Consider the following 14,458-nt stretch of genomic DNA (forward strand, 5'->3'; position numbering starts at 1 on the left):
CGGGTTTTCCACGTAAAAATTTGGCATGTCTCGTGTGATTGATGCTTTGTGATTATTCTTGGCTGCTTCTGTGTTTTTTTGGAGATTATTTTGAGCTATTTGTGCTATCGTAATTACCAAAAAAGAGTTGCAGTTATGCTTGCATCTCTTCAGTTGTGGAGCAGAGCATTCTATGAAAATAAATAGAGTAAAACATCATCAAATACGAGAAGCTGCAAATCAAACTTCACATCTGAGACTGAAATCTCTTTGATTCACTGATCCATCTCCTACAATTATAAAATGAATCATTTTCTTAAATATAATTTAGTCATAGTATAACATCTGTTTAAAATAAAGTATGGGTAACTAACATACAGGATAACCAGCAGACTGCAATTTGATAGAAACAGCCGAATGAAACCATGGAAGAAGCGAAGAACTACTCCAGAAGCTTGTTTGAAAGTTAATGGGTTAGTAAAGGAGACTGTTTTTGCCATATCCAAACCATATATCTTTCTAAACCACAACTACGTTTGAATACTTGAGGTCATCTAGTCTGCTATCCTAACTCGACCTCGTAGATTGTGCTGGTAATTTGTTAAAAACATGGAGGCTGCAGTCATGGAGCTCCAACTTTCATGTTATCCTCACTACCTTAAGATCATGCCTCAGAGAAGCCTAGAGAGGTAAAGAGGAAACACAACATCAGAGGCCAGTTATTCTAGTGATGAAACGATTACTTTCCAAGCAATACTGTTAGCAGTCCGATCTCAGGTTGGGCAGTAAGGGTCGGAAATGGGTGATCACTCGATTCTAAAAACCAACATTCTAAAGGCCGAAGACCACTTTCATGGTTTCACCTTAATATTTCAAAATTCAATGCAAGAAGATGGTTTGTCCTCAATTAAAGGCTAACTTGGAGGAGTTACACTTGCTTTCGAAGATTCATTCATTTTCTCGAACCTCAGGTTGGCAGATTCCGATGTAGGGAGAGAAACATGGCCGTTCAAGGGATGAAAACAAATGTACAATTAATATTTCCCTATTATTCAACCGGAAAATGTCTCCTTTTGAGTCCTTTGACTTGATTTACTTCTTTCGCAAACCCAAAAATGTCTTATTTCCTGTAAAATAATAAAAATAACAGTAAAGAGGAAGTAGAGTCGAATCTTCAGGAACAATTTCTTGGCCAAGAAAACTTGCATTCTCGAAAAATAAAAAAAATAGAACTAAGAATTTCGATCTGGAAAAATTAAAACAATTAAATAAATTGCGAAAATTAAAATGACGAATATAGAAATAAACAGAGTTTAGGGAAGAGTAAGTTTCTTATGTGGCGAGATTCTAGCCTCCGATTGTCTCCTTCCGCCTTGGGTTCAATCCTTAGCTTTTAAGTAACTCTTCTCGAGCAGGATAAGTCAGTTATAGTGGAAGAAGACGCCTACGACCACCAACTCTAAGGACTTAGACTTAAAATTTGGCGAAGCCTGACTCTAGCCAATAATCGCTTTTGTGAGACTATCTTTTGCTAGATCATCACTTCCCAAAGACGAATACCACGCCGTTTTGTCTCTTGGATTCGCCAACCTCTGACGCAGAAAGCCAACAAACCGGCTGTGCAACCTTCCCAAAACGTACAAAGCGGTCGTTCTTTGCATAAGTTGAAAAGATCACCTATTAAGGTATATGGACGGAAGCGTCTTGTTGGGGAATTTTGACAACCTTCGGCTAGATTGGTTTAGTGGCTCATGATTTTTGGGAAAGAAATAAATATAATAGAAATGAGATGTCAAATATATGTCACTCCATCCCCTATTTATAGTACTAGAAAACCTAGCCTATTCCTAATTAAATTCTAAAAGATAAATACAAGGAAAGCCATATAAGGAAAGCCATATAGAGTTATAAAAATTATAAAAAAAAAAACATAAAAACTTGAATTAGACCGGCTAACCTAAAATCGACAAAGGTGCCAATCCAAGGAAAGCCATTAGACCTGTTGACCTGGGAACTTGGTCATTGAATCAATTTTCTATTTTTTTTTTAAAATATTTTTAACAAACCAAAATTTCATTATACAATTATTAGCATATGACAGAATTAGATATTTTAACCAAGGTTTTCGAACTGCACCAATAATCAAATCAGTCAAGCCACCAGTTTGTTAGTTCGATTGATTCGTCTACTTGATTAAATAAAAATTCAAAAATAAAAATAATAAAAAATTGTTTCAATCGTCCGATTCCCATGCCAACTAGTCTCATGCCAACTAGTTTTTATAATTTTATAAGTTTATATTAATTTTAATACTTTTGAATTTTTTATAATTTTTTATTTTTATAAAATTGTAATACATTTTATAAATTTTAAAATATTTTAAATATTTTTATTACTTTTATAATTTATTAGATTTTTTATAATTTTTATAACTTTATATCAATGTTCATATATTTTTAATTTAATATTTTTTAATATCTAATAATTTTTATAATTTTTATGATTTTTAATCATTTTATGGAAAAAATTATATTAAACTAGAAGGCGCCACGTGTTACCATTTGATTGACGCGTCAATTTATTTTAATGGTCAATTTGATTAATGACGGAAATCATTAACAGATAGGCTTAATTGATTATTTTAATTAAATGCAGGGGCTTAATTGGGTGCATGTTTAATACAGTGACGTCACGTTCAGCTCGTCGAGACTCCATGCATCACGTTGTTAGGACGATGAGTTCTTCTCGTTAGGACATGGTATGTCATGTTGTCGGGACATCAATTCTTCTTCATCACGACGTCAAGTTTATTTCTTCCAAAATACAATACGAAACACACTCCACGAAAGTTAAAGAAGGATTCCACATTCCAACTTACACAAACTAACACAAAAGACTAGGCTAGTTCAAAATCTCCAATTTTGTGCTTGGTTTCTGTAGTATATAATATATATAGATTTTATATTATATATTATATAAAGTATTTTCAAATAAAATATATTAATATAATTTTATGTTATTTATAATATATACATTCATACAACAATAGTATAGACATATAATATGTATATATAATGTGGCAAGGAAAAATAATATAATATAGAGAAAGGAATGTTGTGAAAATGTGCCATTGATTTTAATAGAAGTCACACCTTTTATTTCAATTTTTAGTTTAAAATTTAAAATTAAAAATGTTTCTTTTGATGAAGCATTATAATTATTTGGCTTCATTTCTTTGTGAATAGTTGTATTACTTCATAAAGGGTCATTTGAGCAATTATTCATGTGTTAGATTGAAGACTTGAATGAGTTTTTTTCTATTAAGTATTCTTTGGAATCATTTTGATTTATTAGAACAATTTAATAACAATCACATTGTTCTAATCCAAGATAAAAATACTGTATGGACTATTATTTTTTGATTGTCCCATATGATAGAGTAGAAATAATCTATTTTTAAGATAGTTTCTACGAAATGTCTTATCTTTATAACTTTATATTTTTTTTTTAGATCCACCAAATTTTTTACAATTTGATCTTCCGCAAAGATTAATAAGAACTAGTTTCCTCGTATCCATTTCGAAATGCCATTGGCTTTTTTATTATCACTCAAAATACCACAATTTCACCATATAATTTGAATTTCTCAAAAGTTTCAATATAAATTATTGAATGCAATAGCTTTCAAGAAGTTTTTGGACATGGAGTTAAAAGCTCCACTTGTTTCAAAGCAATTCTAGGCTTCTGGGTCTTTAATGGCAATTTTAATATGTTAACCTTATAAAATACTTTTAAAAAAATAATGAATAATAATTTATATTAGATTATATTGTTGGTGCGTGGGATAAAAATAAACTTACGAGAAATTAATAAAAATTTTTAGGTGTGTATCAATGCCACTTTTTTTAAGGTTCTATTTTCACCCACCTATGTTATGGTGAGCAAAAGAGTCACTGTCAAATGAACATCGAGGATTGATTGTCTATGCTTTGATCTGACGGAAACAACCCATTAAGCATTGAGCGAAGCATTGCAATGATATCAATTTCTATAAAAAAAATTATGCAGTAATTCTTTATAGAATAATTTAGGAATATAAAAGATGGTGGGAGAATATAAAGAAACTTAATTTCTATGTTTTTGGGTATATCCTACAATTGAAATTCATCTCCTATTTATAGAAGGTCTCATGTCTCTTCATAAGACATGACTATCCAAATAGATAGTCATATATTTATCCATAAACATAATTATTCAATAGGTATTTACTTGAATAATTATGACCCTTTTCTTATTAATTAAGTGGTCTAATTTAAGTGGACTCTCAAATCCCGTAATTTTTATCCTTTGATTTAAAGGGATTTTCCACGTGAAAATTTGTATTTCGTGCTATTGATGCTTTGTTATCATTCTTAGTTGCTTTTGTGTTTTTTTTTTAAGAGAATATTTAGAGCTATTTGTGTTGTTGTAATAACCGAGAAAGAGTTGCAGTTATACTTGCATCTCTTCGGTTGTGGAGCAGAGCATTCTATGAAAATAAATAAAGAATAAAATATCATCAAAATATCAAATACCAGAAGCTGCACGGTTTCACCTTAATATTTCAAAATTCGAGCTGGAAGAAGATGGTACGTCCTCCTTTCGATGATTTATATTCATTTTCACGAAACTCAGGTTGGCAGATTCCGTCATAGAGAGAGAGAAACATGGGCGTCCAAGGGATGAAAACAAATGTGCAATTAATTCCCTATTCTTGCCATTCCATGCAACCATACACCACCGGAAAATATCTCCTTCGAGTCCTTTGACTTGATTTGCTTCTTTCATAAACCCAACACCATAAAAGAAGAAATGCTGCAACATATACAACTCAAATATTTACTTCTGATTCAAAATAAAGATTCAAAATATACGTCAACCATAGTTCAAAATTTCTTGACTCCAATTCTCAGAAATAGTACAACTTGAACCCAGATTTCTTACGATCACTGCATGCAAAGTGGTGAAACGAAGAAGCTTCCCTCCTTACGATCCAACTACTTGGCTGGAATAAATACAAGATTCAGTTCACAGATATATAAAACAGAAAATTAAACCAAGGGGAGAATTGAATAGCTACAAAATTATTAAAAATTAAACCATATTTCTTAACAAATAATAAATTTTTTGTTAAAAATTATAAAAAATATTTATTAAAATTAATATAGAGTTATAAAAATTATAATAAAAAACCATAAAAACTTAAATTGAACCACTTATCCTTAAATTGGTAAAGGTACCAGTCCAAGGAAAGCCATTAGACTAGTTGATCTGGAACCCGGTGGTTAAATTGGTAATGGTACCAGTCCAAGGAAAGCCATTAGACTAGTTGATCTGGAAGCCGTTGGTTGCATCGACTTTTTTTTAATATTTTTATGAAACCAAAATTTATTTATCCAACTATTGGCATACATATTTTAACCAAGGTTTTCAAAATCAGAACCAATAGTCAAACTGATCAAACTACTAGTTTGTTAGTTCGACTGATTTGTCTAGTTCAATTAAATAAAAAAATTCAAAAAAATCATAAAAAATTGATTTAATTATCCAATTCCCAGGCCAACTAGTCTAATGGCTTTCATCGGACCAATACCCTTGTCAATTTCAATCTACTCAATCCAACCAACTGGTTTGATCTAGTTCAAATTTTTATGATTTTTTTTTATAATTTTTATAAGTTTATATCAATTTTAATACTTTTAATTTTTTATTTTTATGTAAAATTTAATACATTTTATAAAATTTTACAATATTTAAAATATCTGTTATTAATTTTATAATTTATTAAAATTTATTAGAATTTTTTATAAAATTTATAATTTTTATAAAATTCATCCTTATATCAATTTTCATAATTTTTAATATCTAATAATTTTTATACTTTTTAAAATTTTTATCATTTTTGGAAAAATATTATATTAAATTAGAAGTCGCCATGTGTCACTATTTTTTTGGTGCGCCAATTTATTTTAACGTTAAATTTGATCAATGACAAAAAATTTTAATGAAGGGGCTTAATTGATTATTTTAATTAACGGTAAGAGCTTAATTGGGTGCATATTTAATATAGTGACGTCGCGTTTAGCTCGTTGGGACGCCATGCATTGCATTGTCGAGACGACTAATTCTTCTCGTTAGGACGTGGTGTGTTGTATCGTTGGGACATCAGTTCTTTCTCGTCATAATGTTGACTCTGTTTTTTTCGAAATGTGAGATGCACTATACGAAGATTAAAGATGATTCCATGTTCCAACCTATACAAACCAACACGAAAGACTAGACTTGTTCAAATCTCCAATTTTATACTTCGTTTCTGTCGTATTTATATTTTATAAAATATTTGAAAATAAAACATATTATTATAATTTTATGTTATTTATAATATATATATAAATACACACATACATACAACAATGGTATAGACATATAATATGTATATTGTAATAGGCCAATTTTGGCCTGCGTCCTAAAAAAATAATAACCGAAGTCAAAGGATGCAATCAGTCGAAAACAAGCCAAAAAGGGCCAAATTGAAAGACAATCATTAAATTGTGGTCAAATAAAAAAGATGGAGAAAGCCAAGGGGTTATCAAATTTTGTTGACTTGGTAAAAGGCTAAAAATAGGAAGATATCATTTTTATTTTTGTTTTTATTTATTTTTATTTATCTGATTTTATTATTAAATTAGTTAGGCTATTTTTAGTAAACCCCATGTGTATAAATAGGAGTATTTTGTTCTTTGAATGTGGGAGGACTTTGGTATTCTTACTTCAATTTGGAATTGGATTAATCTCTCTTTTCCTATTTCTATTGGAATTGAATTATTTTCTTTTCTCTTTTGATTACGTGGGAATTTTGTCCATTTCATTTCAATTTCTTTGTTTTTTTTCTAAATTCGTCCAATTACTTTTAGCCCTTCCGTTTTTTATTGTTTTGCAATTAAGTTTTCATTATTCTTAATTTTGGCCCTAAAATTTGTTTTGACTACATTTCGGTCTTCCTTGAAGCTGTGTGTTTTGGAGGGTGGGGATTATTTCTCTTTTGGTCCCTTCTTATTATTCACACGTTCAAATTGGTGCATTTCCTTCTGTTTATTTTTTATTTGCCCCAAAGTTTTTCTTTAAGGTTCGATTTAATCCTTTTTTTATTTTCGCTATTTTATTATCAAATTAACTAATTTAATATATTATTGCTATTATTATTATGTTTCTATTTATATTTATTTTGTATATTTATTTTGTTATTCTAATACTATTATTATTTATCTAATTTTTATTTATCTATTTATATTTCTACTATTATTATATTTTTATTTCTATTTATATACTAAGATTATTTTCATTATTATTTTTCTTATATATGTTTTTTACTCTTGTTATTAACATTCTATTTATTTATTTTTACATTTTTGTTATTATCTATTTTAACTTTTATATAACGCTCATTTCTAATTTTTATACATTATTTACTTTAATATTTTCATATATTATGCATTTCAAACTTTTTTTACACATTATATATTTTGAATTGTTTATATATTATTTTTAAAGAGTTTTATATGTTATTTTATCTTGAATGGATACTAATTTTTTTAAATTATTTTATATACTTTAGATCACTTTTATAACATCCATTTTAAAATGTATTATTTGCTTAGAATTGTTTTATATTTTATTTTGGATTTTCTTACTTTGTATTTATTTGTTATTTGTGATTCATTATTATAACATTTTGTTTATGAATTATTACTTTATGTTGTACATTATTATTCCATCGCATTTTACTCGCTTAAAAGGCCATGTTTTAATATCGTTTAAGTTTTAAAATCATTTTATTCAAAAGTTTTCAAAATGAGGCAATACTCGGTGTCGAAACCATTTTTATTTTAAAAAACAGGGATCGACTTTTAAACGAGGTATGGAGTCGCCACCAATCCTTTTTGTTTAGGTGTGATCGGGTCACCCTATGGTCGATCATTTTAATAAAACATTTTGGTTTATTAAAACAACGTTTTTGGTTTACGAAAAAAACTAGAAGGCGGATTCGGGAGTAAGTTACACGCGAGGAAGGATTAGCACCCTCGCAATGCCCAAAATTGGTACCGTATTGATCAATGAACGTCCTAATGTTGAAAACTTGAAAAGATTTTAAAATACAATCCTTCGAAAACGTTTGGATAACTTGAATTGAATGTCGAGATTCTCTCGTTCAGAAGGAATAAAATATTATGTCCAGCACGATTGGATACAATATTTCAAACCCTTAATACAAGATCATTTCGTAATTTCCAAAACTCATGCATTTGAAATTTCAAAAGGATACTTGGTTATTTGGCCAAACGGTAAGTCGCAACCCAGCACGATTGGGCACGATTTATCGAATTTCCAAATATGAAATATTGCCTCATTTTAATTCAAGAAAGCATGGATGAGATGTCAAAAGGATATTCCGTATCTCAGTCGAATGAAAAATCGAAACCCAGCACGATTGGGCACGATCTCTCAAACTCCCAAGTACGAAACATTGCCTCATTTTAATTTAAGAAAACATGGTTGAAATTTCACAAGGATATTCCCTATTCGGTCAAACGAAAAATCGAGACTCAGCACGTTAGGGCACGACTTCTCAAACTGCCAAACACGAAACAATGCATTGATTTGAAAAATCCTTGAATAAAATGCAATAATTAAGTGAAATGCTTTTATTTAAGATGACGATTCGTTAACAAAACCATTACAACATTAGAATATAAAATACAAATGCTAAATGATAATTCACATTGCACAACATGCTGACTTTCAATGCTAGTATAAATGATTAAGGGAAAATGTAATAACAACAAAACTAAGAGAAAGGATTATGAAAGGTGACACACGTCATTCAGATCCTTTCCAATAGTTTTATGCCACATCGATTCTTATCCTCGAATTTCGTGATTTTATCCCAATTTCAGTATTTTAATTTGGATTTGATTTTTTCAAGATAAAATCCTGAAATTCAAGATAAGAGTATTGATGTGGCATAAAACTATTGGAAAAGGATACAGATGACGTGGCGTCACTGTTTCATACAATCCTTTCCCCAAAACTAATATCTCAAATAGTACTAAAACAATGTCAAGGTTTACATAAAAAGAATGATAAAATATGGAAACTTCAATAAAAAAAAAAGTAAATAACGGCTTAAGAGAATATACATACATAAAATAAAACGAAGGAACAAAATGGAACTTTATACAAAAGAAAACCAGATAACTAATAAAGTATGTAAAATTAAGGATATATTTTAAAAATAATTGATAAAACAATTTCAAAAAAAAAGTGAACTTTACAATGGATAATATATGCATATACATAAATAAGATAAAACATTTTTTAAAAAAGAAGAAAGAAATTGAGTAAATAGCAAAGCAATTTAAAAAAAAGAATAATGTGATAAATTTTAAGAAAAAATAATATATGCACGTATGTGATAGTATAAGATAAGTAACATGCGTTTAAAATGAATGATAACCATAAATAAATAATAAATTGATAGGAACAGCAAATTTTGAATTACAAATTTTAAAAAAAAAACTATGTAGTATGCATAAAAGATAATAATTAATGAATCGGTTAATATACAAAAAATGTGGGACAATTTTAAAATAAAATAAAATAAAATACAAGATCTTAAAATAAATAATCATAAAACAATTTTAAAATAATAATAAATAATATAGAAAAATAGTTTTAACTAATTAATGTAAACAAACATTTAAAGTCAATAATATATAAGCTTAACATAAATAAAAAAATTGAAATAAATAATATATAAGGAGATTTAAAATAAACAATAATAAAACAGAAAAGTAATAAATAAATAAATCAAAACAAGTTAAAGACAAATTTGAAATTAAAACAAAATCTAAGATCTAAAAGCTAAACATTACATCAACAAGAGGGCGAGATGGAATACACGAGAACCAATAGGGATTAGAACAGAAAATAAACCAAACCTAATTTTATTTGTTTCCAAAGACTTAAACGATGCTGTTTTATTTGTTGTTGTAACTTAAAAAAAACTGTTTGAATGGTAGTCAGCCATTTTACACCAGCAGCAAAATGAATCCCGAACACCCCACCTATTTATCCCCTTTTGCTAGGGTTTTGGCCTCAATCTTGGGGAGGTGATTGAACGCCGCCATACCACCATCGAACTTGGTGGCTGACCACGCGCAGGAGGGACGCGATGAGAGGCTGTAGGTAAGTACTATTCTCCATTTTATTTCCTCCACGCAAAAGAAAAGAAAAAGAAATTAAGAAACACTCACGGAAAAAATGAAATCCGAAATCTAAAGGAAGAAATTGAAATCTAAGAATCACTTTGAATTTCTGATTGCTATTTATTGAGTATGTGAGCGTAAAAAAAAATTATTTTGTGTTGGGTTTTGGTTTTTCGTTGGACCAAATAACCGAATATCCTTTTGTAATTTTCAAATGTATGAGCTTTTGGAAATCAAGAATTGATCGTGGTTTCGAAGGTTTAAAAAATCATGTCCTAACGTGCTGGATGTGATATTATATTCCTTCGAAACAAGAGAATTTTAATGCTCAATTTGAGTTAGTCAAATGTTTTAAAAGAAATTGTATTTCAAAATATTTTTTTTAAATTTCAGACATAAGGACATTGTTCAATCAATTTGGTACCAATTCTGGGCATAACAAGGGTGCTAATCCTTTCTCGTATGTAACCGACTCTCAAATCCGTTTTCTCAAATTTCGTAGGCCAAAATCGATATTTTAATAAAATAAATATTTTATTAAGTGACCCGATCACACCTAAATAAAAAGGATTGGTGGCGACTCTATACCTCGTTTTAAAGTCGATCTCTGTTTTTCAAAATAAAAATTGTTTCGACAGCTTGGCGACTCCACTGGGGACCAATAAGAGAGTCAAGCCGTAAAATTGATTTTTTTTGTCCTTTCATCGAAAATTGAAAATTTGATTTGAAAATCATGATTCTTTTGTTACATTTGTTTGTGGTCCTTATGTTTGCTAGAATACTCTTGCATTGCATTGCATGACTGTTGTGGTTACACTTTTTAAGTGTGAGTGAGAAACTATTCCTTCGTGAGGTTTTCACCTCCACATAGGCTAGTGGACTACTTCCGGGCTAAATTCGTACCTATGTCTTTATGAGGTTTTCACCTCCGAATGGCCATAGGGAAATGTATTCCCTTGAACTAAACTCGATTCACATGAGCCTATAATGGGTGAGGATTGAGGAATCTGCTGGTTCAAGTACCCTGTCTTTAGAACCAAACCGCATATACCGAGCCTTAAGAGCCCACCCTAGGTAGAGCCACTCCAAACCCTAGTGGTTACCCAAGTAGGTGCTCTATTTGCTATTTATGTATTTGTACTGACGTGTTTTCTTTTGTTTTGGTTATGATTGCGTTGCATTTTCATCATAGAAAAGAGGTCTTGATTCACGTTTAGTTGCTAAATAGAGAGCTTGTCATGAAAAATGAATTTCTTGATAAAGTGAAATACAATACAGCCGTCCAAATATGGTCCGAGTAAACATGACAAGAGAAGGATGAGAGTCTGTAGAGGAGTACACGACTTGGCTTCAAGATTCAAGCCAACAAAGATTATTCTGGAATCGTCAACGTCAACTTATTTAAAGAAGCTGACGAGCATCAAGAGGAAGAGTGAGCAATGAGCCGTAGCCCAAATCAAGCAAAAAGGAGATAATTCACAAGATTTGATTTTAACGTTCGAATATGAAGAAAAAGATCGATGTCTTCGCATGGAGTATACGAGCAAGGCCGTACATGTTTCCGCTTTATGTAAAGAGATTTGTTATCTAAAAAAGTTGTTCTAACAGAATTGAACCAGAATCAACATCTCTTTTTGCATTCATTTTATGCATTTGCATTACATCGCATCATGTGCATTAAATTTCACAAAAGAATCCTAATTAATTAGAAATCGCATTATAGTTACCCTGGAATATCATTACTACACACGGAGAAAAACTAAAGTTATGGATCAAAGGTTAGAAAAACTAGAACAAATGCAGAAGGAAATGCAAGATTGACTGTAAGTACAGATGCAAGAGAAACTGGCCAAGATTCAGCAGGATATGAAGGATCAGATGTTATAATCGCAAACGAACATGATGAATCATGTAATATCCTAAATTAGGGCTTAATCAGAATAGTGGTTTCGTGACCACAAATCCGAGATAGAAATAATTATTTTACAATGATTTTGATGTTTATGATATGATTGCATGATTGTGTGAAAATTTCGTGATGAAGTTCTATGCCTAAAGTGCTTAAATTGAAAGTAGGGACTAAATCGAATAAGTTGCAAAACTTGCATTCTAGAAGTTTTTAGTATGAAATTGTTTTGGAATATTAATGAGGAGGTCTTAAATAGCAATTTTACCAATTTTAAGTTCATGGACAAAATTAGGACATAGAAGGAATTTTTGGAAAGTTTAGTAGTAAGGGTATTTTGGTCATTTAGTTATTAAAATGAATTAAAAACAAAATTAAAAGCCAATTTTGTCCATCTTCTTCATTAGGCCGAAATTTCAAGGGTTCTCCATAGCTAGGGTTTGTTTCAAGCTTCCAAGCTCCATAGTAAGTGATTCCAAGCCCGCTTTTAATGATTTTTACGTTTTGAGATCCCAAGAACTCGATAAAGCTTATGTTAGCAATAATTTAACCTAGGGTTTATATTTGGAAAAATACCCATAGGTGAAATTTGTGTATTTTGATGTTTTATGATAGAATATGAAGTTTTAAATTATGTTAGACAACTTGTACTACTCGATTTTAAGCAAAAACGAGTAAAGGGCTTAATCGGTAAAAATACCTAATAGTCACAAGTACATGTTAGAGTGAGAATTTGATGTTGCCATAGAAGAGAAAAGTGATCAGCATGTTGTAAAACATAAGAATAAGGAATAAAGTTTAATCCCGAGCCTAGGGGCAAAAATGTAAATATGCAAAAGTTTAGGGGTAAAATTGTAATTTTGCCAAAATTTGAGTTAAGGATTAATTTGATAATGTGAGTATTAAATAAGCTAAATGTGTTATTTTAGATCAAGAAAGACGTGGAATCGACCTCAATCGAGGAAAAGAAAAGATTGTGGACTAAATTGCAAAATCTTTGTATTTTGGTACCAAGGTAAGTTCATGTGTAAATAATGTAGCATAATTGTTATTTTTAAGTTATTGATATTAATTATGTGTTATGCTGAATTTTATTATGAAATGTATGCTTTGTGGTTAATTTCAAATAATATGTAAATTATGTGAACTACTTGTTAAATATAATTGTTATCGAGTATTGATTTCGCATTCTACGGAAGACGGAAAGGATAAGTGTTCGAGGAAAAGCCCGCTTGAACCTTAGGAATAGATTAGGATACAAGTGACATGTCACTAGGATGGTTGAGCATCCGAACTCGTTGAGTTGAGTCCGAGTTCACTTATGGATGCGAATGTCCGAACTCGTTGAGTTGAGTCCGAGTTCGTGAGATGTAACTAGGCATCCGAACTCGTTGAGTTGAGTCCGAGTTCACTTATGGATGCGAACGCCCGAGCTCGTTGAGTTGAGTCCGAGTTTGCTTATGGGCGGGTTACATGATTGCTTGATTGAATATGTGGCACTTATGTGCAAGTTATCCATGTATCCGAATTATATTCGATGTGTTCAACGGGTAAAGTTCTACTCAAATGGAGGAAAATTTTGAGATGTAAAGAGACGATTGGTAAGTGATATGAAATGGATATTTTGGACAGGTATGTATTTAACCCTCGGGTTGAGTATTGATACAACCACGATAAGGTAATAAGATGATGAAGAATGATTAAAAATGTGATATGTGTTTTAGTGATGTATGCTAATGTTGAATGGTATAACTGTTTGTTATGTTACTTATTATTTGCATATGAACTTACTAAGCATTTATGCTTACTCCTCCTTCTTACTCATTGTAGTTTTGGACAAGCCACTCAAGAGTCGGGATAGGTCAAGGCTCACCACACTATCCGAAGATTTTTGGTAAATGGCTTGTAAATTTAAGTATGGCAAGTATAGCAATATACCCATTTTGTGTAAATGATCTTATGGTATGGTTGTGAAATGGTTGAGGAAATGCTTGATAATGATAAATTATGAAAATGGTTAGTTTAGATTATGTTTGATGTTAAGGAAAACTATTAAGATACTTAGTGCATAAAAACTCATAAAAGGATGAAATTTACCATAAACAGAATACCGCAGCAACACTAACGCGAGTTTGAAAATTTACTAAAAATCATAGAAATTGAATTTGGTGGTGAAATACATATCAAATTGAAGCTTATTATGTCTAGTTTCACATGAAACAAATGAAACAAGTAAAGGAAGTATATGTTAGAAGATATTTTAATTTTA

General features: G+C 30.3%; 1 long non-coding RNA gene across 1 annotated transcript; it reads left to right on the forward strand.

Moving 5' to 3' along the window:
- Positions 1-10,067: 10,067 nt before the first annotated feature.
- On the forward strand, positions 10,068-11,904 carry LOC128282621 (uncharacterized). The gene is made up of 2 exons (XR_008272960.1): positions 10,068-10,263; positions 11,562-11,904. It is a non-coding gene; the product is annotated as an uncharacterized LOC128282621 (long non-coding RNA).
- Positions 11,905-14,458: the final 2,554 nt, after the last annotated feature.

The sequence above is a fragment of the Gossypium arboreum genome, chromosome 10 (genome assembly GCF_025698485.1).
Source record: "Gossypium arboreum isolate Shixiya-1 chromosome 10, ASM2569848v2, whole genome shotgun sequence".
Taxonomy (NCBI): Eukaryota; Viridiplantae; Streptophyta; class Magnoliopsida; order Malvales; family Malvaceae; genus Gossypium; species Gossypium arboreum.